Source organism: Pituophis catenifer, unplaced genomic scaffold (genome assembly GCF_029215685.1).
Source record: "Pituophis catenifer annectens isolate HBS135680 unplaced genomic scaffold, rPitCat1.0.hap2 SCAF_7, whole genome shotgun sequence".
Lineage (NCBI taxonomy): Eukaryota > Metazoa > Chordata > Lepidosauria > Squamata > Colubridae > Pituophis > Pituophis catenifer.
The window spans coordinates 1263988-1269491 of record NW_027256887.1 but is presented as its reverse complement, the minus strand read 5'-3'; positions in this window follow the sequence as shown (position 1 = coordinate 1269491).

Genomic DNA, 5504 nt, shown 5'->3' with positions numbered 1-5504 from the left:
CGTCCTCAAAACAGTTGCGGCTTTAACAAACCCATTCGGGGGTCACCCGAGTCTTTAAAGCAGCCGCATCACTTTTTTCAAAGAGGTCCCATGGCTGCAAGAGGCCCCTAGCCTGCCTTCATCGGTTTTGAAGGGTGCCCTCTGGCCCCACAGTTCTTCTCCCATGTGTGGTTTCTGAGATGCTTAAATGGGCGTGTGGCACCACAGAGAGAACTCAACCGAAGAAGCTTCTCAGATGAGAAGTGAAACGTTATCAAAGAAAAACAACAACTCCAAGGAAGTCCAGTTGCCTTTTGGAAAAGGACCAGGACCTCCTGGATGATGGAGAATCTCCATGGACCTTAGAGAGAAAGGTGTTGGTTCTGGATCAGATGCTCACCTGGTCATTCCTGAGTGTTCAGATATCTGTTGAAGAGAAGTTCATCCTCGCCACAGGAGAATTTGTCCCCTTGTTTTGTCTTGGCTCTATCTTTCTTGGCTCTAACTGTTGACATCTTTCACTTCTTTCTTAGATGCACATCTCCCTCTTTTTCCCCAGACGTACAAGGCACCATCTATAACACCCTCTCCTCCAGCTTTTTCTCCTCTGCAACAACAGGTAGACTGGGTCGAGAGAGGTTAACTGGATGAGAGGTTGCATGGCTATGGCTGGACTTAAACTTGGGTCTTCCTGGAGGTTCAAATATCTACTGAAGAGAAGTTCATCCAAGCCACCGGAGAATTTGTCCCCTTGTTTTGGCTTGGCTCTACCTTTCTTGGCTCTAACTGTTGACGTCTTTCACTTCTTTCTTAGGTGTGCATCTCCCTCTTTTTCTCTAGGAGTTCAAGGCACCATCTATAACACCCTCTCCTCCAGCTTTTTCTCCACTGCAACTACAAGTTGAGAGAGGTTAACTGGATGAGAGGTTGCACGGCTAAGGCTGGACTCGAACTTGGTCTTCCCAGCCTTGGTCTGACACTTTCCTCACTACACCGCCCTGGTTGAAGCTGGCTTATCTAAACCAGGGGTCTCCAACCTTGGCAACTTTAAGAATTGTGGACGTCAACTCTCAGAATTTAAGACCTGTGGACCTCAACTCTGGGAGTTGCCAGGGTTGGAGACCCCTGATCTAAATTATCAATGTTGGATTCTGTATCTTTCTATTTGTGGCACACAGAGGTACGATACACTCTATGCACCATAAAAGGCAAACGTCTCTACTTTCCCCCCCCCTTTCTATGAAGACCAAAACATGAATTGTTTCTAATTTTTCTCAAGAGCATCTCTTTTACATGCTTGATGGGGGTATAGTCAGAACCTGTGGCCTCTGGGCAGGGGTTTGGGAGAACCTCTAGCTAAGATTCTGTGCAGACCCACCCACCTCACCCCTCCCCTCCCAGGAGTCCCCACGCGGCCCAGTTTGGATGCAGATAAGTGCAGAGCACGCACAGAGCCTCAGGGAGAGCGAAAAACAGGCCTACCAGAAGTTCGGGAAGAGCGGGAACAGGCCCCTTTTCAGCCTCTGGAGCCTGGGGAGGCCGTTTTCGCCCTCCTGGAGACTCCCCCCCCGGCATGGTGCAGGAGGCCAACTAGCCACGCCCACCATGGCCACGCCCACCCAGCAACCGGGCAGAGAACTCCTTGCTAAAAGTTTTGAAGCCCACCTCTGCCTCTGGGTGAGGTTGAACACGTCTTGCAACATTAACCACGGGCTGTTGGAAGCCAGGGGAAGTTCAGCAAAGCAAGTGGCTCATAGAACACACCTTGATACCGTGCTCAACACAACATCACACAAATTTGCAAAATATGTTATTTGCCTCATTGTGCAGCGAGGTGCAAGGTGTACGGTGTCACTTGTCTCCTCCTCAACAAGTTGATTTACGTTCAGCAATTTTTCGGAAGGAACACATTCTCCCACTTCTTACTTGGTAATACCTCTGGGACACAAGGTGTACCAAATAGAGGTTCTCCGTGTGGTAGGAGAGCATGCCAGACAGAAACATTCCATCTCCCTGCCGTATCTGAAGAGAACAGCCAAACATCTGCCAGAAGCTTTGAAGGTTTGGCCAACTGAAGTTTAGCAGGTGGTTCCACTCGGTTTACTTTTAATTTGCTTGGTAGCAGAGTTTAGCTTGGCAGCATCTTGACTTTGAATGGGTTTCAGAGCAAGCTCTTAGAGTGAGGTGGAAATACCGAGGTCAGGGATGGCTAACCTTTCTGGTGTCGTGTGCCAAAAGTGGGGGGAGCATGGGGGTTCGCGCGCACATGTGCCCATACCCATAATTCAATGCCCCCCACACCTCACACGTGTGCACGACCCCCCCCCTCCGCGCTTGGCAAACGACGGCAAAAAGGTTACCGGTGGGCCTGGTAGGCCCGTTTTTTGCCCTCCCCAGGCTCCAGAGGCTTTCTTGGAACCTGGGAAGGGCGAAAACAGCCTTCCCCATCTCCCTGGAGGCCCTCCGGAGGCTGGAAATGGCTGGTTTCCCAACTTTCGGTGGGCCCGGAAGGCCTGAAAATCAGCTGGCCAGCACACGCATGCACCCTGGAGCTAAGCTAAGGTAATGCCCACAGATATGGCTCCGTGTGCCACCTATGGCACGCATGCCATAGGTTCACCATCATGGATGTAGCTACAGTTCACTCTCTGCAATTTTCAATGAGGAATTTGAAGTGTTAGTAAGGACACCAACATGTCTGTAAAGGTGTATTAACAGATGTTCCCATGAGACGTTCAGCAGTCAGTTTGGGAATTATTTGAAGGCAGTGATGGGACTTGGTTGAACTTCAAGACTGTCCCAGGCACTGATGAGCCAATGAAAAGATTTTGTTAGTAAAATTCAGAATGTAGGTAGTCCTCGGCTTACGACCACAATTGAGCCCAGAATTTCGGTTGCTGAGTGAGAGACATTGGCTAAGGGAGTTGTGCCCCATGTTACGACTTTTCTTGCCATTGTTGTTAAGCGAATCACTGCAGTTGTTGAGTTAGTGACACGGTTGTTAAGTGAATCTGTCTTCCCCATTGACTTTGCTTGTTCCAGAAGGTCGCAAAAGGGGATCACGTGACCCTGGGACACAGTGACCGTCGTAAGTAGGAACCAGTTGCCAAGTGTCCGAATTTTAATCATGTGACCATGGGGAGGCTGCAATGGCTGTAAGTGTGAAAACTGGTCGTAAGTCACTTTTTTTAGTGCTGTTGTAACTTCGAACGGTCACTAAATGGACTGTTGTAAGTCGAGGACTACCTGTAGACATATAACTCTCACATAACTGGAAAAGTAGCTCGGCCTGAAGGATGATATAATTTTGGGTGGGCTGGGAAATTATGAATGTCCAAGGGTGAATTATGGAAGTTTGATTTTAACGCAATTCCTTATGCTTCTCGGGTAATTAAGAAAGGGGTGGGGTTTTATTTTCAATATTTCTCCAGAAGTTTTAATTTAAAGACTTCCAAATGCCGATTCTGCGGTTGGAATTTCTGTTGTATCCCGTGTAGCCATATTGGTTATGAAATTGCTGCTATGAGTTCGAATGATGCGGAAGGTGGTTGCTTAACCTTTGGATTTCAACTAATAAATGTCAACCTTTATTGACCTAATTGGCCTGAAATTGTGTCTTTCTTCTCAATGTCCGTCAGTCAAATAGAGACCTAAAGGATTAATTTTCAGCATATCTCAATGTTTATAGACGTTGAGAATCATCGTAGCTTCCTTTCTTTATGCTATTATTCCATTTAAACCTCGGGAAGCTGAGTTTCTGAAGCAGATCAGGGAATGGACAGAAATGGAAGAAATACCAACTTTTGGTTAACTTAAAGTAATTCGTTTGAATTACACTCCTGCAGAAGGCTACAGATGAAAACACTGCGCAATTTCACTAATTTAATAAAGCCTTATCTTTTTGGGACAGCTGACAGCCCGGGTTCGAGACCCGACCTCCCGTTCCTTGCTCCCACTCCTGCCCACCTAGCAGTTCAGAAGCAGGCAGATGCGAGCAGATAAATAGGTACCACTTTGGTGGGAAGAGAACAGCATTCCATGCGCCTGAACTTATAGTCGTGGTGGCCACCTGACCACAGAAAATGTCTTCAGACAATGCTGGGCCAAGAAACAGAGATGAACCCTATTGTTCTGACCCAGCTCCCCAAACACGACAAACCCTCGGACGTGAACTCAAAAGATTCCTTTATTAGAGGTGCCAGCAGCCTGGGGAAAAAGTTTCTCTCTCAGGCTAAGGAGTCCGGCTGGCCGGAAGATGAATAGTTGTCTATTCATGCCTGCCTTTTGTCCCCAGAGCTAGGATGGGGCTTCTCTAGTAGTGGTGGCTCTTCCGTCCCAAGGACCGGCCCATAGATTTCCACTGGTCTCCTCTCCTCTGCCTTCTGCGTATCCGCACATCAGGCACTAGACCCAGCTGTTCCTCCTCTTCCTCATCAGCCACCTCCAGACCTGGGGGCTACTTACTCTCCATTTGAGGGCTGATGGACGGCCCAGGCTCTGCCTCTGACTCTCTTTCTCTCTCTGCCAGCTGCATTCCCTCTTCCCCCTCAGAGCTCAGGTTGCCCTGATGCTGGCCCTGACTCCCACCCTCCTCCTCCTCCTCTGATTCGGCTGCTGGAGGGGCCGGTGGCCACAACAACTACCTCCTAGAGTTGGACATGACTGGACAGGGCTTTACCTTTTTCCTGGAGATTTAGCACCGTATCTCAGAGAATGGAATATAGTTTATTGACCAGCTAATTTGACGCAACACCATCATTGTCTTCATCCAGTTTCAAGGCCATCCTTTTCTTGCAACAGATTCCGCAAGGACAGAAGTGTAGCAAACCAGACAAAATTAGTCTTTCGCAGCAGTTTTCTACTATATTGTTGCTGAGCTGGTAATAACGTGACTCGGTTTGCCCTCCTCTGCGTGCAAAGTGATTGGATAAACCTGAAGGATATTTATTTATTTATTTATTTATTTATTTATTTATTTATTTATTTATTTATTTATTTATTTATTTATTTATTTATTTATTTATTTATTTATTTATTTATTTATTTGGAAAGAAGACAGACATGCTGGAAAATCTTTTCTGGTTTTATTATGGACGTCTTTAATACTGCCATGAAAACCGTCTGTCGCACAGAATGTGACTATAATATACAACATAGAAATGCAATCTAAATTACAACAAGGAATTACAAAAAAAAAAAAAGGTCTTTTGTTAGAAAGAAAGCCACCTAACATGGCAGTTTTACCATCCTTTCTCCCCCTCCCTCCGAGGTCAACGTATGGGCACCACTATATGAGTCGCAGCTACTGATACACCCCTTAGAACGGTTATTCTCCGAAGACTCCTAAAGTTGTTCCAAACAGAACAACACGATAAAGACTGTACAGTCCTCAAAAATAATTTATTAACACGGTTTCTAGAAAAGAAATGCTAGTCCTTTTAAAAGGTTCACTTTTTAATCCCAGGGTGCACAAGGAATGTGCTTTTCTCTCTAACCATCTAAGAATACAAAAGCCGGCTGAAGGG